Genomic DNA, 27,149 nt, shown 5'->3' with positions numbered 1-27,149 from the left:
ATCTCCGGGGCTGGAGGTGACAGTCTCCTCGGAATGGTTTACTGATCCCGGATCAGACACTCGGACAGATGGAGCTGATCTCCGGGTCTGGAGGTGACAGTCTCCTCGGAATGGTTTACTGATCCCGGATCAGACACTCGGACAGATGGAGCTGGAGGTGACAGTCTCCTCGGAATAGTTTACTGATCCCGGATCAGACACTCGGACAGATGGAGCTGATCTCCAGGCGGAGGTGACAGTCTCCTCAGAATGGTTTACTGATCCCGGATCAGACACTCGGACAGATGGAGCTGATCTCCGGGGCTGGAGGTGACAGTCTCCTCGGAATGGTTTACTGATCCCGGATCAGACACTCGGACAGATGAAACTGATCTCCGGGGCTGGAGTCTCTTGTGTTCTCCTTCCTCTGGATCCAGTCAGAATGTTTGGTGTTAGTCTGAATCCAGCACCAATCACTTTGAAAATCTTTCCATCCAAAGTGATTTTCCTGTCGAACCGTTTTAACCTTTACTCAGACAGTTGGTTTATATTTGGGTCGTCAGATCCAACCTTCTCCAGTTTAGAAATCTGGTTTCAGGGTTTGTGACAGAGAGAACAGGCCTGTGCTGTGTGTGTCACCCAGCAAGCTGCTGTGGAAGCTTTGTTACTGAGAGCCAGAGAGAGCTCATTCTATTCACAGTCAATTAATTTCTGACATTTAAGAACATTATTAGATGGTGATTTGTTTTACAAAATGTGCTGTCCAATCAGAGATGATGCAAAGCTGTGATCTGTTCCTGACTGAAGGTGAAGTTTCCAGCTGAGTATCTTCGGTCTGAAGTTTCCGAGTGTTTTTGTGACATTCCTGAGTTTTCCAATGTGAGGCAGCGACAACAACAACTGGCATTTACCCATCAACATTTTAAAATGTCGGAGACCCTTCACAGAGGGACAGAAGCTGGGTGGAAAAGGTAAGGAGACCGGTTTAGTGAGGGGCTTCCAGCCCTCAGGACCTCGGTAGGTGAAAGTGCCTCTGCCAATGGTGGAGTGAAGCAAGTCGGGAGAGCTGAAGGGGGTGAGGTTTTTTTTGTGATTGTTTTATGGGATGTGGACGTCACTGGAAAGGCCGGGTTTAGTTACCTATTCCTAATTATCCTTCAACTGAGTGGCCAGCTCAGCACTAGAGTTAACCACATTGCTGTGGGTCTGGAGTCACATGTAGGCCAGACCAGGTAAGGAGGGCAGATTTACTTCAGTTCACTGAAGGACATTAGTGAACCAGATGGGTTTTTCCAACAATCGATGATAGTTGTCACGGCCGCTGAGACTAACTTTAGAATTCCAGGTTTATTCATTGGATTTGGGATTTGAATCCGTGTCTCCAGAGCATTAGCCTGGGCCTCTGGATCACTAATCCAGTGACATTACCACGATGCCACCTTCTCCCCTAATAGGAGGAGTGAGGGGGCTTGGAGAGTTGTAGGGCTAGAGGAGGTTCCAGAGACTGTGTCATGGAGAGAGTGGCTACCTCCATGGAGCTTCAAGCACGGCTCTGAAATGGGTCAGTGTAGGTCATGACCACGGCCGTGCAGGAGATGTCTTCTGCCTTGAACAGGATGACAGATACTGTCAACACGTCACTGATCTCCACCAAGCTGGTCAGCAGCAGAGTGGGAGGAATGATGTGACGCTGGTCCAGGAGAGGGATGGTGGAGGAAGGCGACATGGATCTGGGAACTCCACTCAAAGAGCTCCCACCTTAGACCCGTTCCCCCCCAAACCCACAGGCAGTATCCAACATGCCGCCCCGTCTCCAGCTGAATCTGCCCCGCACAGGTACAGATGGGTCAGTCTGTCCCAGGACCCTCAGGGGCTCTGAAACCCAGAGGGTGGAGACCACAAGCCTCTGGGCAGTGAAAGCAGGGATGTGAGCAGCCTGTCTCTACCTCTGCTGAAACCACACAGGATGCATCAAGTAGAAGCAACAGGGTCTGGGCTCCAAATTGTAATTCACCAAGTGTCTGAAATGGGGGTTTGACAAGATATGAAATTTCTTTATTTAATAATGATGCACAAACTGTATTGACTGGAACCAGACTCCTCACAATTTTGTGCACCTCGATCAGGTCGGCTCTCCGTCTTCTCTGCTCCAGCGAAAACAACCCACGCCTATCCAACCTCGCTTCGGAACTGAAACCTTCCATCCCAGGCAACATCCTGGTGAATCGCCTCTTCACCCCCTCCAGTGCAATCACATCCTACCTATAATGTGGCGACCAGAACTGTACACAGAACTCCAGGTAATAATAATAATGATGATCTTTATTAGTGTCACAAGTAGGCTTACATTAACCCTGCAACTGTGAAAATCTCCTCGTCGCCACAGTCTGGCCCCTGTTCGGGTACACAGAGGGAGAATTCAGAATGTCCAATTCACCTAACAAGAAGTCGTTCCCCATTTGGAAAATAGTTTGCCCCGATTATTCCTTCCAAAGTGCATAACCTCACACTTTTCCATATTCTATAACATTTGTCACTTCTTTGCTCACTCTCCTAACCTGTCCAAGTCCTTCTGCAGCCTCTCCGCTTCCTCAACACTACCTGTTCCTCTACACATCTTTCTATCATCTGAAAGCTTAGCAACAGTGCCCTCTGTACCTTCTTCCAGATCGTTAATGTACACTGACCCCTGTGGTTCCCCAATAGTCCCCGGCTGCCATCCTGAAATAGACCCCTTTATCCCCACTCGCCGCCTGTCAACTAATTCTCTAACCTTTCCAGTACCTTGCCCCTAATTCCATGGGCTATTATCTTTATTTAGTAGCCTGTTGTATGGCACCTTGTCAAAGGCCTTCTGGAAACCCAAATGGATCACATCCACTGGCTCTCCTTTGTTTTTACCTACTCAAAGAATTCTCACAGATTTATCAGGCATGACCTCCCCTTGATGAAACCGTGCTGACAGTCCTATTTCACGATGCACTTCCAAGAACTCCGTAATCCCATCCAGACTAGCCGGCCTATAATTTCCCATCTTCTATCTCTTTTCTTTCTGAAACTGGGGTGTTACATTCGTCACTTCCCTATCCCCTGGGAGCCCCTTGACTCCAGTGAATCCTGAAAGATCACCACCAATGGCTCCACAAACTCCGCAGTTATCTCCTTCGGTACCCTGGGATGTAGTCCATCCGGTCTGGGTGATTTATTCACCTTCAGACCTTTCAGCTTCCCCAGCACCTTCTCCTTAGTGATGGCCACTACACTAACCTCTGCCCCCGACTTTCTTCCCCCACTCCCAGTTTTCTCTTTCCCTCCCCTCTGTTGGATCGCCCTCCTTGCCCCTGGATTTGGAGCATCTTCTGAAGGCACTGCTGGAAGTACTGCTCCAGTGCCTTTGAGGTGCCTGCTCCAGGCTTTCCAAGTTTCTGAAGCCTTTAGAGGGTAGGAGAGTGTGGGATAGCCAATAGCTCATGGAAAGCAATGGCATGCACGGTTTCACCAGCGCTGCCAATACAATTGATGACCTAAGCAGGCAATGGCTGAGAGCAAAGTGTGGAGGGGAACTCATCAAGGACAGAGAGTCAGTCAGTGCTCACTGGAGGGAACATTCTGAAGAACCCCTCGACCGAGACTCTGTCTTTGGCTTTAACGTCCTCAAGTCCATTCCCCAGTATCGCGTCCGGCTCAGTCCACGTTGGACCCCAATCGGGAGCAGAGTGAAAAAGCCATTCAACACCTGAAAAACAACACGGCCTCTGGAGCAGAATGAATCGCTGCTGAAATTCTGAAGCATGGCGGGGTTACACTCCTGGCATAGCTACACAATCTCATATTCCTCACCTGGGAAGATGGATGCATGCCGGGGGATCTCAGAGACACTGTGACTATATTCAAGAGAGACAAGTCTGATTGTGGTAACTGCACAGGCGACTGACTCCCTGCTGTCTGCCACAGAGATCATTGCCAGGATCTTCCTCAATGATCTCCTCTTCGTGGCCAAAGAGCTCCTTCCCAAGTCACAGGTAGGATTTCTCCCTTCATGGAGGCACCAAAGACATGATCTACACTACTTGACAAACCCAAGGAAAATACAAGGAACAGCATCAATCACAGTTCTTGGTCTTTTCTAACCTCACAAAAGCACTTCACACCGTCAAAGTGATGTTTTATTCAGTATGTTCTTCAAATTTGGCTGTCCTCAGAAATTGGCCACCATCCTCCGCCTGCACAATGATGACACACAAGCCATGATCCTCATCAATGGACACACCCCAGACACTATCTCAGCGAAGACTGGGATCAGACAGGGCTGTGTCACTGCATGAACCCTTTTCCCCATCACGGTAGTACAGAGGTTAGCACTGGTGCTTCACAGCACCAGGGACCTGGGTTCGATTCCCACTTGGGTCACTGTGCGGCGTCTGCACATTCTCCCCGTGTCTGCATGGGTCTCCCACAAGTCCTGAAAGACGTGAGGTGAATTGTAAGTTGAACTGGACATTCTGAATTTTCCCTCAATTTACCCGAACAGGCGCTGGAGTGTGGCAACTAGTTGATTTTCACAGTAACTTCATTGCAGTGTTAATATAAGCCTACTTGTGACAATAATAAAGACCGTTATTATTATGATGCATAAACTCCAAGCCTGTTATAAGAAATTAAATTCTGAATAAAAATCAAGTCAAATCAGTTTGTGTTAATCATAGTTAATCACTGCAGTATTAATGTAAGCCTACTTGTGACACAAATAAAGATTATCTCACCTCCAGCAAATTACCCACGGGTGTGGAGATGATCGACAGGACAGGAAACCAACACCACCTTCAAAACAAAACCAGAATCAGTTCAACCTCAGACATGAAGCTCCAGTTTGCAGATGCCTGATCTGTTTTTCAATCCATCCAACTCCCTTGATTCTATAACCATTAATACTCTTGTCTCACAAACTTAAATCTATCAGTTTTTATAGTTTCTATTGACAGAATCTGAACAGAATTGTAGATTTCACTATATTTTCTGTGAAGTGATTTCTGACTTTGCTCCTGAACAGCCCAGTCTCAGTTAAACAAATAAATATCACTGATTTGGACATTTAAATGGTGACAATTGCTTTACTCTTAACAGGTTATGTAACAGTATTTCAAAAACATAATAATTTGAGTAAAACTCTGCAGAAGCTGGAAATGTGAAGTGAAAACAGAAAGTTGTGGAAATCCTCAGCAGGTTTGGCAGCTTCTGAGAGTTAACATTTCCAATGCAATCTGATTCTTCTTCACAACTGAGTGTTTGCAGCATTGTGATTTCATTTGGCAAACATACTGAATGTGAACTTTGTGGTTCTTACAGATATTTGGCTGTAAATCTGATTTCAGACCTTCCTCTGAACACTTTCCAACCTCAGCTCCAGCTCATTGTCCTTCACTAAAGACCCGGATAGAGAATCGCCGCCACAAGATGGCGGCGGCCGCCGGGTGACCCGGGTGTTGTCACCGGGGAGGAAGCCCCGCCCACTCCCTCTTCTCTAACTAAGATGGCCGCCCCAGCGCTCTGCTCCAAGAGCAAAAGACCCGACTTCCATTCCCAAGATGGCGGCGGTCGCTGTTTTCCCCGGGGCCTTTGAGTGGGGAGGAAGGCCCGCCCACTCCCTCTTCCCATACTAAGATGGCCGCCCAAGCGCCCTGCTCCAAGAACAAAAGACCCGACTTCCTTTCCCAAGATGGCGGCCGTTAAATCCATGGAAAATCCAGACCCGGATCGCTCTCCTCTTATTGGTCAGCAGCCACCGTCAATAACTCCCCAGCGATTGTGAGCTGGAGCATGCGCAGTGCAGGTATGAAGCTGGATTCAGGCGGGTGAGTGTAGGCCGTAAACCCCCCAATAAGACCCATTGATTTTATTGTCAGTCTGCAGACAGGAACTGGAGAACTGAACCCGGGCAGAGGAGAGGGAGGGAGGGAGGGAGAAAACTGGGAGTGGAGGAAAGAAATGGTGCAGATGGTGAGATGGGTTTGGATTTCAGCCCAGGGAGGAGGGAGAGTGTGTGGGACGGAGATTTACAGCTTTGGGGGAACAAGAGAGGAAAAAATGTTCCAGAGAAACTAGAATTGTCTGTTCAGAATTTCTATCCTGGACTGACAGTGATGACTTTTATTAACGTCTTTTACAGGATATTGGAAGCAGAGGATTGGCCGACAGAAAACTCCAACCAAACATCAAGATCTGAAAGAGTCACTCAATTCTTTAGAACCTGAATATCTTTGAATGTGGAAGAAGTAATGTTTGTCTGTTCAGTTTGTGGGAAAAGATTTTAAACATCAGTGTGACTGGAAAAGCACAGAGACCCACACAGACAGTGAGTGTTCCAGTGAATTGACTGTGGAAAGAGATTTAACCAGTTGCACAGACAGAAAAACCATCACACCATTCACAGTGGGGCGAAACCGTACATGTCATGTGTGTGGACGAGAGTTCAACTTGCCATTCATCCCGGAGAGACACAAGGACACCGGCACCATGGAGAAACCGTGGAAATGTGGGGACTGTTGGAAGGGATTCAGTTACACTTCTGAACTGGAAATGCATCGACGCAGTCACACTGGGAGAGGCCATTCACCTGCTCCACCTGTGGGAAGGGATTCACTCAGTCGTCCAGCCTGCTGACATACCAGTATGTTCACACTGATCAGACACCTTTCAAATGTTCTGACTGTGAGATGAAATTTAAAAGCAAAAAGTATCTGTTGAGACACCAACTCATTCACAGTGAGGAGAAGCTATTCATCTGCTCCTTGTGTGGAAAGGGATTCACTGCTCCATCTAACCTGCAGAAACACCAGCGAGTTCACACTGATAAAAGACCTTTTAAATGTCCAGACTGTGGGAAGTGCTTTAAAACTTCCGGGAAAGTGACATATCATCAACGTGTTCACACTGACGAGAGACCATTCAGATGCTCTCACTGTGGGACTGGCTTCAGGCGATCATCTGAACTTACTGTACATCAGCGAATTCACACTGGGGAGAGACCGTTTACCTGCTCTGTGTGTGGGAAGGGATTCCTTCAGTCTTATCACCTACTGAAACACCAACAAATTCACTCTGATATAAAACCTTTTAAATGTTTTGCCTGTGAGCAGAGCTTTAGAAGCAGCGATGGGCTGATGATTCACCAGCGAGTTCACACTGGAGAGAGATCGTTCACCTGCCCCGAGTGTGGGAATGGATTCACTGACTTACAACTTATGCTGAAACACCAGCGACTTCATGAGTGTCTCCAGGGATTGGATTCAGCTGTTTTCGCTGCTGTCAATCAGATCCAGAACTGAATGTGTGGGTTAACCCTGAGGTGTGTAAGAAATGTGCCTCAGTCGCTCCCTTCCATGGTTCAGAGCTCCGAGATACAGACAAGGCTCCTTTACAACTGCGCTTAGAGGCAACAAGATTAATGATGAGTGCTGGAAACTGGAAGATTTTATTCCAGGAGTCAGTTTACCCAAAAAGGGGATCCAAGTCATTGGTGATTTTAAACCAGTTTATGAAAAAGCAACAGTTTAGATTCGGTACACCAGCTAAATCGGCAGAAAATACATGTGACCAATTACATGTGAGAATGGATCACTGGTCCTGGATCAGGGAGATGCTGATCTCCGAGGCTAGAGGTGACAGTCTCCTCGGAATGGTTTACTGATCCCGGATCAGACACTCGGACAGATGGAGCTGGAGGTGACAGTCTCCTCGGAATGGTTTACTGATCCCGGATCAGACACTCGGACAGATGGAGCTGATCTCCGGGGCTGGAGGTGACAGTCTCCTCGGAATGGTTTACTGATCCGGGATCAGACACTCGGACAGATGGAGCTGATCTCCGGGGCTGGAGGTGACAGTCTCCTCGGAATGGTTTACTGATCCCGGATCAGACACTCGGACAGATGGAGCTGATCTCCGGGTCTGGAGGTGACAGTCTCCTCGGAATGGTTTACTGATCCCGGATCAGACACTCGGACAGATGGAGCTGATCTCCAGGCGGAGGTGACGGTCTCCTCGGAATGGTTTACTGATCCCGGATCAGACACTCGGACAGATGGAGCTGATCTCCGGGGCTGGAGGTGACAGTCTCCTCGGAATAGTTTACTGATCCCGGATCAGACACTCGGACAGATGGAGCTGATCTCCGGGGCTGGAGGTGACAGTCTCCTCTGAATGGTTTACTGATCCCGGATCAGACACTCGGACAGATGGAGCTGATCTCCGGGGCTGGAGGTGACGGTCTCCTCGGAATGGTTTACTGATCCCGGATCAGACACTCGGACAGATGGAGCTGATCTCCGGGGCTGGAGGTGTCGGTCTCCTCGGAATGGTTTACTGATCCCGGATCAGACACTCGGACAGATGGAGCTGATCTCCGGGGCTGGAGATTCTTGTGTTCTCCTTCCCCTGGATCCAGTCAGAGTGTTTGGTGTTAATCTGAATCCAGCACCGATCACTTAAAAAATCTTTCCTGTCCAAAGTGATTTTCCTGTCGAACCGTTTTAACCTTTACTCAGACAGTTGGTTTATATTCGGGTCGTCAGATCCAACCTTCTCCAGTTTAGAAATCTGGTTTCAGGGTTTGTGACAGAGAGAACAGGCCTGTGCTGTGTGTGTCACCCAGCAAGCTGCTGTGGAAGCTTTGTTACTGAGAGCCAGAGAGAGCTCATTTTATTCACAGTCAATGAATTTCTGACATTTAAGAACATTATTAGATGGTGATTTGTTTTACAAAATGTGCTGTCCAATGAGAGATGATGCAAAGCTGTGATCTGTTCCTGACTGAAGGTGAAGTTTCCAGCTGAGAATCTTCGGTCTGAAGTTTCCGAGTGTTTTTGTGACATTCCTGAGTTTTCCAATGTGAGGCAGCGACAACAACAACTGGCATTAACCCATCAACAGGTTAAAATGTCGGAGACCCTTCACAGAGGGACAGAAGCTGGGTGGAAAAGGTAAGGAGACCGGTTTAGTGAGGGGTTTCCAGCCCTCAGGACCTCGGTAGGTGAAAGTGCCTCTGCCAATGGTGGAGTGAAGCAAGTCAAGGAGCTGAAGGGGGTGAGGATTTTTTTGTGATTGTTTTATGGGATGTGGACGTCACTGGAAAGGCCGGGTTTAGTTACCCATTCCTAATTGTCCTTCAACTGAGTGGCCAGCTCAGCACTAGAGTCAATCACATTGCTGTGGGTCTGGAGTCACATGTAGGCCAGACCAGGTGAGGAGGGCAGATTTACTTCAGTTCACTGAAGGACATTAGTGAACCAGATGGGTTTTTCCAACAATCGATGATAGTTGTCACGGCCGCTGAGACTAACTTTAGAATTCCAGGTTTATTCATTGGATTTGGGATTTGAATCCGTGTCTCCAGAGCATTAGCCTGGGCCTCTGGATCACTAATCCAGTGACATTACCACGATGCCACCTTCTCCCCTAATAGGAGGAGTGAGGGGGCTTGGAGAGTTGTAGGGCTAGAGGAGGTTCCAGAGACTGTGTCATGGAGAGAGTGGCTACCTCCATGGAGCTTCAAGCACGGCTCTGAAATGGGTCAGTGTAGGTCATGACAACGGCCGTGCAGGAGATGTCTTCTGCCTTGAACAGGATGACAGATACTGTCAACATGTCACTGATCTCCACCAAGCTGGTCAGCAGCAGAGTGGGAGGAATGATGTGACGCTGGTCCAGGAGAGGGATGGTGGAGGAAGGCGACATGGATCTGTGAACTCCACTCAAAGAGCTCCCACCTTAGACCCGTTCCCCCCCAAACCCACAGGCAGTATCCAACATGCCGCCCCGTCTCCAGCTGAATCTGCCCCGCACAGGTACAGATGGGTCAGTCTGTCCCAGGACCCTCAGGGGCTCTGAAACCCAGAGGGTGGAGACCACAAGCCTCTGGGCAGTGAAAGCAGGGATGTGAGCAGCCTGTCTCTACCTCTGCTGAAACCACACAGGATGCACCAAGTAGAAGCAACAGGGTCTGGGCTCCAAATTGTAATTCACCAAGTGTCTGAAATGGGGGTTTAACAAGATATGACATTTCTTTATTTAATAATGATGCACAAACTGTATTGACTGGAACCACTTCCAGCTCTTGTCCGTTCTTACATCCCGGGGCCAGCTCAGTCTTTCACTGAGTTCATGCTGAATGTGAATCCAGGCTGGGGGCCATTGGGTGGATGTGCAATGGGAGGATGAGTGGGTGAAGGAATGTTCAGTGAACAGGGAGGGGGAGGGGGGTTGGTGCTGCTGGTGGGAAGTGTTCATTCTGAAGGAGTCCCCCTGAAACAGAGACCATTCATTTCTCACTTTAAAATGATTGAGCTGCTGTCTGTCCCCATTTCTGTTCAGTTTTTCAATATTTATATATTTAAATCTCGACTGAAATATATTCTTGATGTGACCCTGAGATTGAGAGGATTTTAAATCTGTTAAAGTCAATCCCCATCGAGTGCACAGGAGGACTCAACTGGTCCGAACTTTTTATGTGACAGATGAACCAAGATCTTACAAGATGTTTATCAGGGAATTATTTTTATCTGAGACCAGGGATGGTCAAACTGTGCCAAAAGTCTGGGCTTTGAGGCCCACATACATTTAGGGCAGCATGGTAGCATAGTGGTTAGCACAATTGCTTCACAGCTCCAGGGTCCCAGGTTCGATTCCCGGCTGGGTCACTGTCTGTGCGGAATCTGCACGTTCTCCCCGTGTGTGCGTGGGTTTCCTCCGGGTGCTCCGGTTTCCTCCCACAGTCCAAAGATGTGCAGGTTAGGTGGATTGGCCATGCTAAATTGCCCCTAGTGTCCAAAATTGCCCTTAGTGTTGGGTGGGGTTACTGGGTTATGGGGATAGGGTGGAGGTGTGGGCTTAAGTAGGGTGCTCTTTCCAAGAGCCAGTGCAGAATCGATGGGCCGAATGGCCTCCTTCTGCACTGTAAATTCTATGATAATCTATGACATGGAGCACCATTCCTGGATGACCTTCATCCCTGATTTTAATCACATCCCAATTGGGGGCCGTGCCATCAGCTGCCTGGACCCCAATCTCTGGAATTTCATCCGTAAACCCCTCCCCTTCATTTTCCACCTTCAAAACTCTCCTTATAACCAAACTCTTTGACCAAGACTTTGGTCATCTGACCCAATGTGTCCCCCTTTTCCAGTGAAACTGCTTGGCACATTTTATCATGTTTAAAACTCATTATAAATAGAGCTCTTGTTGTAGCTCATTGAGATCTGATCACTTACTGAGTGAGTGAGTCTGTATAAATGTAACTCAGATACACACAGCTTGTGTCATAGTTCAGTGCGATCTGATCACTGAGTGAATGAGTCTGTATAAATGTAACTCAGATACACGCAGCTTGTTAAAACAGTCCTGGGGAGGAGGAATTTCTGAGCTGCCCGCTGGATTTCTGTTCTCCACAATTGGGAAAAGGTGATTCTTCCCAAACATGAAAATTACCAGTAATAACTAGGGGCTTTTCACAGTAACTTCATTAAAGCCTACTTGTGACAATAAGCTATTATTATTATAAAGTTGTTAAAGATGATTAATTGTGAGCTGGGATATTTCTTAGAATGAGAGTGAAGGAGTGCGATTGAGCCACAGTCTGAGTCACCAGTTTAAGGACAGGAGGAGAGAGAATCTGGAGAGGAGAAAAGAATCAGGAGGAAACTGGAGACTGAATCTGGAACAATGAGCAGAGAGGGATGGGAGTGTGTGGGACCGAGATTCATAGATTTGGGGGAATGTACCAGAGAAACTGGAATGGTCTGTTCTGAATTTCTATCCTGCATTTCCACTGAAAACCTCTAAACTCCTCTTACTGGGAGTTAGAGAGAGGGGATTTGAAGACAGAAAATTCAACGTCACAATCTTGACAAGATCTTTCAGAATGACTGGAGAAAGATGTGAATTCAGGGCTTGGGCAGTAGGAAGCTTTAGGGACAGTTTGGCTGGTGGGCTAGTGGGAGGGAGGGAAGCAGCAGAGGCAGCTGATCAGATTGTCTCAATCTCAGTGACAAAGAAGCTCCATCAGCTCCTCGCTTGTTGGAGGTGAGGATGGAGGAGACAGGAGAGGGAGAGCTCATCAAAAGGAACCAATTTGCATCTGAGATATTTAAAAGATTCAACACACTGTATTTAACACAAAGCTGATTTATTTGGCTTTTAGCCAGAATATGAGTCCCTGTAAGTGGGCTGGGGTTTATTAACATCAGCAGAACCAGACCCCAATGAACCTGGGTCAGTCCTGGTTGTGATTAACGGAAAATTCCAATCACTGTAGTTATTTATGAACTCGCTGATGTCTCAGCAGGCTGGATGAGGTTGTGAAAGCGTTCCCACACTGGGAGCAGGTGAAAGGTCTTGTGCCAGTGTGAATTCGGTGGTGGTCGTGAGTTGTGATGATCGTCTGAACCCAGTCCCGCAGCGAGAGCATCTGAATGGCTTCTCGTCAGTGTGAACACGTTGATGGTACATCAGTTCCCAGGAACTTTTCAAGCCCTTCCCACAGTCTGAACATTTAAAAGGTCTCTTGGCTGTGTGAACTCGGTGGTGTCTCAGCAGGGTGGATGAGGTAGTGAATCCCTTCCCACACTCGGAGCAGGTGAAGGGCTTCTCCCCAGTGTGAATTCTCTTGTGCGTCAGCAGGTCAGATGACTGAGTGAATCTCCTTCCACACTTGGAGCAGATAAGTGGCCTCTCCGCGGTGTGAATCCTCTGGTGTACAGTGAGTTGGGACGATCGCCTGAACCCAGTCCCGCAGTGAGAGCACCTGAACGGTCTCTCGTCAGTGTGAACACGTTGATGCAGCATCAGTTCCTGGAAACTTTTATAGCATTTCCCACAGTCTGAGCATTGAAATGGTCTCTCCACAGTGTGAACTCGCTGGTGTCTCAGCAGGTTGGCCGAGATAGTAAAACTCTTCCCACACTTGGAGCAGGAGGACGGTTTCTCTCCAGTGTGACTGCATCAATGTGTTTCCAGCTCTGATGGGGAAATGAAACCCCTCCCACAGTCCCCACATTTCCGCGGCTTCTCCCCAGAGTGACTTTGCTTGTGTCTCGACAGGCCTGATGATCGACGGAAGCCTCGTCCACACACACAACACGTGTACGGTTTCTCCCCACTGTGAATGGTGCTGTTTCCTTCCATGTTCAAAATCCGCTGATATTCAGGTTACGGTAAATGAGCAATGGAGCTGATCCTGATCTGATGAAGTTTCCCGACTGCAAATCCTCTCCTTCGAACGCCCTGTGAAACTGATTTAAAACAGAAAATAGGGAGTGCGAGAGAACCCACAAAAACACAAAGGCAGGTTGTGAAATTGAGCTGAACGAATCTGGTCATTTGTGGGGCCGGCACTGGGAAAAAGTGACCATGAAACCTGCTGGATTGTTGTAAATACACAACTGGTTCATAGAATTTTATCATAGACTTTACAGTACAGAAGGGGGCCATTTGGCCCCTTGAGTCTGCACCGGCTCTTGGAAAGAGCACCCTACCCAAGGTCAACACCTCCACCCTATCCCCATAACCCAGTAACCCCACCCTACACGAAGGGCAATTTTGGACACTAAGGGCAATTTATCATGGCCAATCCACTTTACCTGCACATCGTTGGACTGTGGGAGGAAACCGGAGCACCCGGAGGTAACCCACGCACACACTGGGAGGATGTGCAGACTCCGCACAGACAGTGACCCAAGCCGGAATCGAACCTGGGACCCTGGAGCTGTGAAGCAATTGTGCTATCCACAATGCTACCGTGCTGCCCTAATGTCCTTCAGGGAAGAGAACCTGCCAACTGGTCTGGATCTAGAACAAAGAACAAAGAAAAGTACAGCACAGGAACAGGCCCTTTGGCCCTCCAAGCCCGTGCCGACCATGCTGCCCGACTAAACTACAATCTTCTACACTTCCTGGGTCCGTATCCCTCTATTCCCATCCTATTCATGTATTTGTCAAGATGCCCCTTAAATGTTACTATGGTCCTTGCTTCCACCACCTCCTCAGGTAGCGAGTTCCGGGCACCCACTACCCGCTGTGTAAAAAACTTGCCTCGTACATCTCCTCTAAACCTTGCCCCTCGCACCTTAAACCTATGCCCCCTAGTAATTGACCCCTCTCCCCTGGGGAAAAGCCTCTGACTATCCACTCTGTGTATGCCTCTCATAATTTTGTAGACCTCTATCAACCTCCGTCGTTCCAGTGAGAACAAACCGAGTTTATTCAACCGCTCCTCATAGCTAATGCCCTCCATACCAGGCAACATTCTGGTAAGTCTCTTCTGCACCCTCTATGAAGCCTCCACATCCTTCTGGTAGTGTGGCGACCAGACTACACGAGACTCTGACACACTGCGAGAAGGAGAGAGAAAGGGAGTAGTAGAGGCTGAATGATTGAAAGAAGTATTTAATATATCTTCAGAACAAGCAGAACATTGAGAGAATCTCCCAAACCATCGACCTCCACCACCTTGAAGGAGCAGGGTAGCAGGAATATGTGAACACCATCATTTCCAAGTTCCCCTCCAACTCGCACACCATCCTGACTTATCTGACATACACTACTGGATGGACAAAGCCATTGTCTTCATTCCCAGTTATAAACTCCACTCCCTCACCGCCGACTCCATTTCTCTCCCTGGGAACTGTCTGAGACTGAATCACACTCTTCAGAATCTCTGGCATATGAAAAATGAAATGAAATGAAAATCGCTTATTGTCACGAGTAGGCTTCAATGAAGTTACTGTGAAAAGCCCCTAGTTGCCACATTCCGGCGCCTGTTCGGGGAGGCTGGTACGGGAATATTTCACCCCAAGCTGTGTTTCTGTCCACATATCACTGTCACCGCCTATTTCCACTCAGTAACATTGTCCAGTTATGTCCCTGTCTTAGTTCATGTGCTGCTGAAACTCATCCATTCCTTTGTTTCCTCTAAACTGGACTATTCTAATGTGGGTCTTGTCCATCTCCCAGATTCAACTTCACAGGAACTGGAGGTCATCCAAAGCTCATCTGCTCCTGTCCTCGCTCACACCAGGTCTTGTTCACCATCACCTCTGTGCTCCCTCACCTACATCGTGGTAATCGCCAGTCTGATAATCGTCTGGGCTCATTTAATTGTGGTCCTCTCCCGGCTCCAGTTCCTCCCCTGTGCTCACAATCTCCTCCCTGAGCTGCCTGATCCCCTTCAGTCTGTCTCCACCAGCCACTCTGAGCATGCTCAGAACACAGCACAGCCCTGCGTCCTCACCCTGGGTTCCTTTAGTCACCGATAGGGGACTTTCTGACCGATTGGGCATTCTGGGTAATCTCACCACCATCGAGATCAATCAGGCAAACCTTTTCCCCAGTTGGTAAAACGGAAGATCCATGGATGAGGGGGGATAGTGGACAGGAAGCAGAATCAGGTTCAGATATTGTACTGAATACTCACAGCATAAGCACATTAATCTGATAGGAGATCACTTCCATGCGAGAAGACAGCAGTGTGAAGCCTCCTGAGATTCTGGTCCCTTCCCAATCAGTGATTACTGGAGCTGGGATACAGAAAAGAGTCAGAATAAATTCAGCGATTTATTTGTTCAGTTTTTTTTTTATAAATGTTTTATTGAAATTTTTTTCCCAAACAACAATTTTTCCCCTCTTACAAAGCAAACGCAACAATAACAATACAGAAATTTTAAACAATACACAAGTAACAAAACCCCTTTATCTTTGACCTAAACTAAACCCCCCCTCCCCCCCCCCCCCCCCTCCCCCTGGGTTGCTGCTGCTGGTCATCTGTCTTCCCTCTAACGTTCCCCTAGGTCGTCGAGAAATGGCTGCCACCGCCTGGTGAACCCTTGAGCCGATCCTCTCAGGGCAAACTTTATCTGCTCCAGTTTAATGAACCCCGCCATATCATTTACCCAGGCCTCCAGTCCGGGGGGTTTCGCCTCCTTCCACATGAGTAGGATCCTGCGCCGGGCTACTAGGGACGCAAAGGCCACAACGTCGGCCTCTTTCGCCACCTGCACTCCCGGCTCTTCCGCAACTCCAAATAGAGCTAACCCCCAGCCTGGTTTGACCCGGGCCTTCACCACCCGCGAAATCACTCCCGTCACTCCCTTCCAATACCCTTCCAGTGCCGGGCATGCCCAAAACATATGTGCGTGGTTTGCCGGGCTCCCGCCACACCTCCCACATTTGTCCTCCACTCCAAAGAACCTGCTCAATCTTGCTGCCGTTATGTGTGCTCTATGTAGCACCTTAAATTGAATCAGGCTAAGCCTGGCGCATGAGGAAGAGGAATTTACCCTGCTTATGGCATCAGCCCACATACCCTCCTCTATCTCCTCCCCTAGTTCTTCTTCCCACTTTCCTTTTAGTTCGCCCACCGACTCCTCCCCCTCTTCCCTCATCTCTCGGTAAATCTCTGACACCTTGCCCTCTCCGACCCACACCCCTGAAAGCACCCTGTCCTGTATCCCCTGTGTCGGGAGCAATGGAAATTCCCTCACCTGTTGTCTAGTAAATGCCCTCACCTGCATATATCTCAAGAAATTTCCCCGGGGCAACTTATACTTTTCCTCCAATGCTCCCAAGCTCGCAAAAGTCCCATCTATAAATAAATCTCCCACCCTCCTAATTCCCAACTGGAACCAGCTCTGAAATCCTCCATCCATTCTTCCTGGGGCGAACCTATGGTTGTTCCTGATTGGGGACCCCACCAGGGCTCCCCGCACCCCTCTCTGTCGCCTCCACTGTCCCCAGATATTCAATGTTGCCGCCACCACCGGGTTCGTGGTAAACTTTTTAGGTGAGATCGGTAGCGGCGCCGTCACCAGCGCCTCTAAACTCGTCCCTTTACAGGACTTTCTCTCCAGTCTTTCCCACGCCGCTCCCTCACCCTCCATCATCCATTTACGTATCATTGCCACATTGGCGGCCCAATAGTAATCGCCCAAGTTCGGTAGTGCCAATCCTCCTCTGTCCCTACTACGCTGAAGGAACCCCCTCCTTACTCTCGGAACTTTCCCTGCCCACACGAAGCTCGTGATGCTCCTGTCTATTTTATTAAAAAAGGTCTTAGTGATTAGTATAGGGAGACATTGAAATACAAATAAGAACCTCGGGAGGACCATCATCTTAATTGCTTGCACCCTGCCCGCCAGCGATAGAGGCTGCATGTCCCACCTCTTGAAGTCCTCCTCCATTTGTTCTACCAACCGTGTCAGATTAAGTCTGTGCAAGGTTCCCCAGCTCCTAGCGATCTGAATCCCCAGGTATCGGAAGTTTCTTTCCACTTTCCTTAGAGGCAAGCCTTCTATCTCTCTACTCTGGTCCCCTGGATGTATCACAAATAATTCACTCTTTCCCATGTTTAGCCTATACCCCGAGAAATCCCCGAACCCCCTCAAAATTCGCATAACCTCTATCATTCCCCCCGCTGGGTCCGACACGTATAACAATAGGTCATCCGCATATAACGAGACTCGGTGTTCTTCTCCCCCTCTAATCACCCCTCTCCATTTCCTGGAGTCTCTCAACGCCATGGCCAGAGGTTCAATTGCCAACGCGAACAACAATGGAGACAGCGGGCATCCCTGTCTTGTTCCCCTATATAGTCGGAAATACTCCGATCTATGTCGACCTGTAACTACGCTTGCCGTTGGAGCTATTTGTTCAGTTTTACAAATGGGTCTGGAGTCACATTCGAAGTTTGTGCAGACTGTGAGTACCTGGCTTTATTAACCCTCCCTTTCCAGAACTTGGGGGAAGGTGTCTGGTATTCAGGACAAATATTACAGGAACTATTTTAAAACTTGTGTCATCATTGATGCTTTATGAGTACGGGTCATGACCAAAGCATTCGTGGGACCCATTTCTTATAACTGGTTAGTTCATAAATCAGGGGTCTGAGCTGCATAAACAGAGGTGTTGAGCACTAAAACAAGAAATTTTAAAGTCCTGGTTAGATCACAACATTATATCCAGCTCTGGTCACCAGTCCTTATGAAGGATATGAGGATCCTTACAGAGTGCTGAGGAGATTCAGGATGGTTCCAGGAGGGACGTTAGCGGCAAGGTTAGGTTGGAGAAACTGGGCTTGTTCTACACAGAACAAATGAGATTGAGGGGAGATTGATGGAGGTGTACAAAATTAATACAGACATAGATCAGGTCGATAAAGAAAAGCTGTTCACATGAGAGAACCTGAGATGCAGCGGGGAATAAGAAGACCTTTTTTTACACAGAGTGATAACCTGGATCTCACAGCCCTGGAGGGTGGTGAAAGTGGAAATGATTCATCACTTCACAAGAAGAAGGATGATAGACTGTGCGACTTTTATCAAGGATTTGGCTGCACGCTGGACGATTGCTTCATATTTTAATTATCTGTCCCACTCCCACACTGACCTCACTGCCCTTGGCCTCCTGAACTGTTCCAATGCAGCTCAAAGGGAGCTCGGGGAACAGCAGCTCATCATTCCATTCAACACTTTACAACCTTCAGAACTCAGCAGTTTCTGCAGCAACCGAGGTTTCAGGATCTGGAACTCTCTCCCTGAAAAGGTGCCAGAACCGGATTCTATGTTTAGAATGTGTCTGCTCGTCCGAGATTCCCCAACCAGTGGAAATAGTTCCTCTCTATCTACCTCGTCAGTTCCAATTAACATCCTGAAAACTTTGATCAATTCCTTTTTAATTTTCTAAATTCCAAGGATTACAACCCTCATAATCAGGTGGCAAAGGGGTTAGGGAGGGGAAAGATATAATTAATGGCAGAGTGCTAAAGATTGTGCAGGGACACAGGGGACTGGGGTTTCTAACTGCTTTTCTCTCTGAAGTGACAGGATATATTCAGAGAGTAGTTAGCAAAGCAGTTCTGTGGAAAGATAATTTAGATCTGAAAATTAACTCTAATTCTCTCTTCACAGATGCTGCCAGATCTGCTGAGTTTATCCAGAATTTTCTGTTTTTATCTCAGATTTCAAGAACCCGCAGTATTTTGCTTTTATTAAATTAACTCTTGAGCTGATAAATGGTGTTAATGAGCACAAAATAGAAGTTTTACTGCTTTATAAAGCTCTGATTAGGCCACAATTCGAGAATTGTGTCTATTTCTGGTCACCACTCTTTAGGAAGAATGTGAAGGTCCATGAGAAGGTGCAGAAGAGATTTTGCAGAATGGTTCCGGCAGAGGTGGTTGAGGAGATTTGATTCAGGCGTCGAAGATTCTGATGGGTTTAGGTAAAATATACAAAAGAAAATCTGTTCCCATTCACTGATCGTACGAGGACTCGGGGACACATTCAGGTTTTGGGTAAAAGATATGGGAGATGTGAAGGGGACCGATTTTACAGTCAGTGGTAATGACCCTAAAGTTACAGCTGAGGGGAGGGCAGAAATGGACACGATGAATATTTTCAAAAGGAAATTGGATAAATATTTAATGGAAATAAACCTACGAGGACAGAGGGATGGAAGAGGGGAATTAGACTGACTGGATTGCTCTCGGGAGCTAGCATAGCCTCACTGGGCCGAATAACCTCTGCTGTGCCACAATGACTCTCTATTTTTTATAATCACACCATATAATTTAACTTTGGGATTCAGCAGTGGCACAGTGGTTAGCACTGCTGCATCACAGCGTCAGGGACCCAGTTCAATTCCGGTCTCTGTGTGGTGTTTGTACATTCTCCCGTGTCTGCGTGGGTTTCCTCTGGGTGCTCCAGTTTCCTCCCACCGTCCAAAGATGTGCAGGCTATGCTAAATTGCCCCTTAATGTCCAAGGATGTGCAGGTTAAGTTCTGGGTTATGGGTATAAGGTGGGGTGGATGGAGGAAGCATAAATGGGAAGAGTGCTCATTTGAAGGGTTGGTGCAGACTTGATGGGCTGAATGGCCCCCTCTCTGACCAGTAGGGATTTGACGATGAAATTAAATGAATGAAAATGGCTTATTGTCACAAGTAAGCTTCAAATGAAGTTACTGTGAAAAGCCCCTAGTCGCCATACTCTAGTGCCTGTTCAGGGAGCCTGTTACAGGAATCAAACCGTGCTACTGGCCTGCCTTGGTCTGCTTTCAAAGCCAGCGATTTAGCCCTGTGCTAAACAGCCCCTTATTATCTTATGATCACTCAGGGAAATCTGTGCTCTACACTCCCTCAGAGGCCATTCTATTCTCCTAAGGTTTGTTGCCCAGAGCTGAGCTTTCAAGGTGTGGTCGAACCAGGGTTTGTGAATCTTGTGGCTTTTCCAGTCACTCTGGGACCTGGAATCTTCTCACACAGACAGAACAAACATTTTACATTGCACACTCAGATGCTGCTGATATTCAGGTTTTGATGTATCGCTGACTCTGTCAGATCACAATGTGATGCTTGGGTTAAGTTTCCCATCGATCAATCCTCCACTTCTAACTTCCTGAAAAAGAAAATTACAAAGACCTTCAACTGCTAGTCTAAGATAGGGGGCAGCACGGTAGCATTGTGGCTAGCACAATTGCTTCACAGCTCCAGGGTCCCAGGTTCGATTCCGGCTTGGGTCACTGTCTGTGCGGAGTACGCACATCCTCCCCGTGTGTGCGTGGGTTTTCTCTGGGTGCTCCGGTTCCTCCCACAGTGGATTGGCCATGATAAATTGCCCTTAGTGTCCAAAATTGCGTGTCGTGTCGTGTCGATGGGCCGAATGGCCTCCTTCTGCACTGTAAATTAAAACCTCCCCTTCTAACCCCCTGCAAAAGGAGTTTCCAGGATCCATCAGTGTCAGTCACAACATTCTCTCCTCCTGCTGACAGGACGGGGAGCACTGCGCATGCGCCCTGCTGCAATATGGCTGCCATTATTCTGGGCCTCTGATGCAAGCAGCCCAACAACGTCCTTTGCAAATACAGGATGAGTAGCTTCGTATTCGGGGTTGGTTTGAGGCATTCATGCTGTCTTTATGAAGCCCCCCCTCCCAGGCACTCCGCTGTCTCTTCCCCCACACCTCGCGGCCCCGTAGCTCAGTTCACCCGTTCATTTTTCCCCTCGTTACCCAAGTCCAGGCACGTACTGCGCATGCCCCATTCAGAGGCCGCACTGCATGAGCTCGTCAGAGACTACTGCGCATTCTCCACTTCCAGCTTGGTGATGCGCCTGCGCAAGAAGCTCCTGCAGCCTGAATAGGACACAGTCTTCCACGCGAAGAATGCCGGGTATATATCCAACCATTAAGACACAATATTGCTCAATTGAAATTATTGCTTTTGATCCGATTTCGATTGGAGCCACATGCCAAGATGTCACATTAATAAATGAATTGAGGGCAGCACGGTGGCGCAAGTGGTTAGCACTGCAGCCTCACGGCGCCGAGGTCCCAGGTTCGATCCCTGCTCTGGGTCACTGTCCGTATGGAGTTTGCGCATTCTCCCCGTGTTTGTGTGGGTTTCACCCCCACAACCCAAAAATGTGCAAGGTAGGTGGATTGGCCACGCAAAATTGCCCATAATTTGAAAAAATGAATTGGTTATTCTAAATTTTTTTAAAAATTAAATTAATTGATACAGCAACCAAAGTGCATGTGAAGTATCTGAATGATCCTAAATGGGCGGCACGGTGACATAGTGGCTAGCATGGCTGCTTCACAGCGGCAGAGACCCGGGTTCAATTTCGGCCTCGGATAACTGTGGGAAGATTGCAGTTTCTCCCTCTGTGTGGGTTTCCTCCGGTGCTCCGATTTCCTCTCACAGTCCAAAGATGTGCAAGTTAGGTGGATTGGCTGTGATAAATTGATGTCCAAAAGGTTAGATGGGTCACCGGGATAAGGTGAAGGCGTGGGATTAACTGGGGTGCTCTTTCCAAGGGCTAGTGCAGACTCGAATGGCTTCCTGCTGTACTGTAGATTCTATGATTCTTCCTCTAGTGTGACTGAGCTGTTATGTCAGCACATAGGATGACCGAGTGAATTCATTTCCACATTCGCCTGGAGGCGCATTCTCCTTGGACCCAAGATGTCGCCGGAGCGTGGCGACTCTCTGCGAACTCTACCAAAGCTAATCAGAGCAGCAACCTTGCCATTGTCCCCAAACGCCTACAAATTGTAGTACTTAAGTTTTTTTCCCCCATTAGCTGAATAGAAGATGGAATCGGATGAGCAGATTCAACAAGCCGATCTCTAACATTATGGGGCATCTACAATGGTGTGTCCTTTCCCTACAGTGAAACAGTGGGATGTTTTACTCTTAATCTGTCAATTATGACATGAAGAATAGCGTGTCTGAGAACAACAGGTTTTCAGTGAAGTGGCTCGAGGTCAGATTATGTTTTAATTGCTGAGCAGTGATAGGCTGTACTTGTAATTTATGTGTACTTTTATTTACAGTTCAGTCCTGCTTGCTCAGCTCTCATAATTGTCCTTCAAGTTCATAATTTCCCAATATCAAAATACCAGCCTTGGACACACTCTTCTCTCACAAAGTGAATGTAAAATTCAAACATGTATGATCGCGGCCACCTAGGGCTGCCTTCACCATGAAGTTACTAATTAATCCCATCTCATTGCACAATACCAAGTCTAGTACCTCCCTTTGGGTGGTTCCAGAAATCAGAACACACAGAGCAGCAAACGATGTTTGTAGTTGGACTCGGCACACACAGTAACAGTTTGTTCAGCCAACAACTTAATATAATGGGTTTACAGATGACAATTAACATAGTAACTCTGTCAAAAATGTCTAATACTAATAAAGCAAAATACTGCAGCTGCTGAAATCTGAAATAAACAAACATGTCCATCCGAGGCCAGCTGCAATGCTCCAGTGATGCCCAATGTAAACTGGAAGAACAACACCTCATCTTCCTATTAGGCACTTTACAGCCTCCCCCATCTGCCCTTCGCTGTTCAGTTGCTTCCATTTTATATTCGGCTGTCTCATCATTTTGCCACCGTTAATACTCTTCATTCCTCAATAATCCCTTTGTCTTATGTCCTTGACAAATTTGTCCATGCGGCACGGCGGCACAGTGGTTAGCACAGTTGCCTCACAGCATCTGTGACCCGGGTTCAATTCGGCCGTGGGAGTTTGCACATTCTCCCCTTGTCTGCATGGTTTTCCTCCGGGTGCTCCGGTTTCCTCCCACAGTCCCAAGATATACAGGTTTGCTGGATTGGCTGTGCTAAATTGCCTCTTCGTGTCCAAAGGTGTGCAGGTTAGGTGGCGTTAAGGGGATTGGGTGCGGTAGTGGGCCTAGGTAGGGAGTGGGAGCTCTTTCAGGGGATCGGTGCAGACTTGATGAGCTGAATGGCCTCCATCTGCACTGTGGGGATTCTGGTGTATAGGGTGGGAGCCTGGTAAGGGTGCTCTTTCAGAGGATCGGTGCAGACTCGATGGGCTGAATGGCCTCATTCTGCATTGTTGGGATTCCATTCTATTCCTATTCTCCTTTGCCCCTGATCTTCTATTCTGCCCCACCTCCTGTGCCACTTTCCACCTATGTAATTCTGTGCGTTCCTACCCTAGCCTCCTATACTGCTCTAAGGATCATTTAAATGAGTGTACTGCTCAACTCTGTTTCTCTCCAAAGATGTTGGCAGACCACCTAAATCTATCCAGCAATGTCTGATTTCAATCTGACAGTAATGTTGTCCATAAAGACAGACGCCAGCAATGTGGTAATTGAAGCAGAGGAAATGACAGAGATGGTTACAAACCACTTGTTCTCGGTCTTCCTGTGGAGGCAAAGCAGAAAGAGAGACGCGGAAAGAAGGTTTTGTGCGGGTTTGCCGCATGCAAATCACTGACGGGATTTGACCAACGGAATTGTTCACATCTTGTACAAGGAAAGATCAAATACAATTGGCACCTCCATTTCAAATCTGTTGTGAAGTAACATTCTCTCATTTGATTTGAAAGCTGACTGTTGTGAAGCTGCAACCGAGCACAATGGGCTTTGTGCCGCTCTTTCTGTGGTGTCCTGGTCATCACATTCGCCGATTGAAAACTGGACAGAAACATTATCAAATCTTTCACATTAACCGTGAGACAAGTTAGAATGATTTAAGTTTGTTGCTGGATGTTATCGGGATCTCGGGTGCTGCAGCCAATTCTATTTACTTTTACCCCGATCTCAAAATGCATTCAGCAAAATCAGAAATGCTGAATTGTCCTGAAGCAATGAGATGGAAAATATGTCCGCATTTTGACAAAGTTCACATATTAGCGGTTTGTCAGTCCACAATAGAATTTTATTGGTTTACAGATGCAGGTTTAATCACTGAATGAAACAAGCGATTCTGTGACTGAATTAGAGCAAATGGCAGAGATTTAATAGAGCCATCTTTTAAAAAATCTGTCTTCATGATAGCGAAATAGGAAAACCCACTCGGGGACTTGAGAAAAACGAGGCTCGGTACAGATCCTGTGGCGTCCCTCTTTCTTCAACACGAACGGGATGAAGGCGCCAGAATGGCTCACACACAGAACAAAAATGAATCAAATATAATAAAAATATCATTCTCAAATCTCTACCTGTAAAACTATCCCATTTCATTTCAATGCTGACTGTGCTCAATCTCACATGGGCACAATGGGGTTTGTATTTCCCGGTGACTCGAAATATTTTCTTTGTCAGTCATGTTTGCAAATCAATGTTGTATATTTCAGTCTCACTTTCAAATGAGGACATAAATGTCAGATAAGATTAAGTTTTGAGTAACGGAACAGATGCTGAGTAAATTGATTGACATTTCTGGAAGCAACATGAGAATGATGTTATTACTGAATGAGCAGAAATCATTCCACCCTGAGAACGCTTCTCCATTTGAAAATTCATTTGAAACCAAATAAAGTGGACTACTTAAGCAAAGTGTCTCAACAGGGCTTTGTGAAGTTCTAAAAATCATTTCCCTCTCTAATAGACAGACTGTGTGAACAGGCTGTAGATCAAATAAAATTAAATTCTGTATATCAACTCAGAAATAATGAAGAGATGCTTGATCAGGAAAAAACACCTTCATAAATTTGGTATGAAATCAATTGCATGATTACATGTTGTTTATATCGTAAACTGCATAATTTCCATGTTCACATCTTCTGGTCCAGTGAAACTTGATCATTAAGTCAAACTGGGCATGGATTCGACATAAATTCCTTTTTCAAAAGCGAATTGGACGATCACCTGAAATGGAGAAAACTCAAGGCAGTTGAAACAGAAAAACATTGAGACTAATCAAAAGATTGTTCATTTGAAAAGCTGGTCGAGGTGATCGAAGTGCCATTTATTGCGTTTTGTCATTTTATGGTTACATTGATTTATTAGTCTCTCTGCAGCATTCCTAATGAGAACAGCCGAATTCTAAAAAACAAAGGCTCCAAAGTGTAACTGAGCGACAGAACAGTGTCTGCTTTCTGCACAGGGCCATTGGAGCGACTATCAGCCAGCTGTTTCTGTAGTGTAGTGGTTATCACGTTCGCCTCACACGCGAAAGGTCCCCGGTTCGAAACCGGGCAGAAACATTATGGACGTTCCTCATTTGGCGATGAGTTGTATTCTTGCTGTTTTCTGTTTACTCATTAAGTGAATCCGTTACATTACACCCGTTTCAAATGATATCCTGCAAAATCCACCATTATGGGGACTGGGAGGAATCGGTCAGAGAGTTCACGCGTGTTAAGTGTGAATGGTTTTCTAATGTGCTGCGACATTTTCTGATTCTAATAATAATCTTAAATCAATTTCTCTGCCGCTTGTCTAAGTTTACAGCCGAATTGGACTCCCTCAAAATAAGGTTCTTCAGTGCAGCAAGAATGCAGGTTTCCTGTTCTCGGTCAGGGACCAAACTCGGTGCCTGTTTCTGTGGTGTGATGGTTGTCATGTTTACTTTACACTCAAAAAACCCTGGATTGGAAAACGTGTAAAAACATTGTCGAACCCCATTCGTTTAAGTGTGTAGGAAAAGTTGCATAATTGACATTTTCATTGTTAATCATCCCGAATAACCCTTGAACTGAGTAAATCTGCCGCGTGGAACCCCGGTCCCCAGAGCTTCAGCCTGATTCTCTGCATTGCCAGTTTAGTGACAATAACACAACTCAACACCAACCCCTCCCCCAGTGAATCCGCAATAACACAACTCAACACCAACCAGTCCCCCAGTGAATCCGCAATAACACAACTCAACACCAACCAGTCCCCCAGTGAATCCGCAATAACACAACTCAACACCAACCACTCCCCCAGTGAATCCGCAATAACACAGCTCAACACCAACCACTCCCCCAGTGAATTCGCAATAACACAACTCAACACCAACCAGTCCCCAAGTGAATCCGCAATAACACAACTCAACACCAACCACTCCCCCAGTGAATCCGCAATAACACAACTCAACACCAACCACTCCCCCAGTGAATCCGCAATAACACAGCTCAACACCAACCACTCCCCCAGTGAATCCGCAATAACACAACTCAACACCAACCACTCCCCCAGTGAATCCGCAATAACACAACTCAACGCCAACCACTCCCCCAGTGAATCCGCAATAACACAACTCAACACCAACCACTCCCCCAGTGAATCCGCAATAACACAACTCAACACCAACCACTCCCCCAGTGAATCCGCAATAACACAACTCAACACCAACCAGTCCCCCAGTGAATCCGCAATAACACAACTCAACACCAACCACTCCCCCAGTGAATCCGCAATAACACAGCTCAACACCAACCACTCCCCCAGTGAATCCGCAATAACACAACTCAACACCAACCACTCCCCCAGTGAATCCGCAATAACACAACTCAACGCCAACCACTCCCCCAGTGAATCCGCAATAACACAACTCAACACCAACCACTCCCCCAGTGAATCCGCAATAACACAACTCAACACCAACCACTCCCCCAGTGAATCCGCAATAACACAACTCAACACCAACCAGTCCCCCAGTGAATCCGCAATAACACAACTCAACACCAACCAGTCCCCCAGTGAATCCGCAATAACACAACTCAACACCAACCACTCCCCCAGTGAATCCGCAATAACACAGCTCAACACCAACCACTCCCCCAGTGAATCCGCTATCGATTATTACCTGAATATAATATCTTACAAAGCAAATGTCATTTGCTCTCATCTATGCCGGAAATGTATTCAGGAGAAGCAGAAGT

The 27,149-nt window shown here is 47.3% G+C and overlaps 1 protein-coding gene, 1 non-coding gene and 1 pseudogene across 10 annotated transcripts in view; 1 reads left to right on the top strand and 2 right to left on the bottom strand.

Annotated features, from left to right (window-relative positions):
- LOC140418390 (uncharacterized) overlaps positions 1-5,432 on the bottom strand; it is a 55,752-nt gene extending 50,320 nt beyond the window's left edge. For 6 of the 9 annotated variants that reach the window (XR_011944990.1, XR_011944988.1, XR_011944992.1 and 3 more), the window contains exons 1-2: positions 5,324-5,432; positions 4,743-4,800 (exon numbers count right to left, since the gene is read on the bottom strand). The gene's annotated coding sequence lies outside the window, so the exon portion shown is untranslated. Of the gene's footprint in view, positions 1-3,472; positions 4,046-4,742; positions 4,801-5,323 lie in introns of those variants that run through there. The other 3 variants (XR_011944989.1, XM_072501869.1, XR_011944994.1) reach the window with 2 other exon arrangements.
- Positions 5,433-12,140: 6,708 nt separating this feature from the next.
- LOC140418392 (uncharacterized) lies at positions 12,141-15,541 on the bottom strand (annotated as a pseudogene).
- Positions 15,542-25,414: 9,873 nt separating this feature from the next.
- trnav-cac (transfer RNA valine (anticodon CAC)) lies at positions 25,415-25,487 on the top strand. Its single transcript has one exon. It is a non-coding gene; the product is annotated as a tRNA-Val (tRNA).
- Positions 25,488-27,149: the final 1,662 nt, after the last annotated feature.

The sequence above is a fragment of the Scyliorhinus torazame genome, chromosome 5 (genome assembly GCF_047496885.1).
Source record: "Scyliorhinus torazame isolate Kashiwa2021f chromosome 5, sScyTor2.1, whole genome shotgun sequence".
In the NCBI taxonomy this organism is placed as follows: Eukaryota; Metazoa; Chordata; class Chondrichthyes; order Carcharhiniformes; family Scyliorhinidae; genus Scyliorhinus; species Scyliorhinus torazame.
The sequence above is the reverse complement of the archived record's forward strand: the minus strand, read 5'-3'. Positions and strand labels throughout refer to the sequence as shown.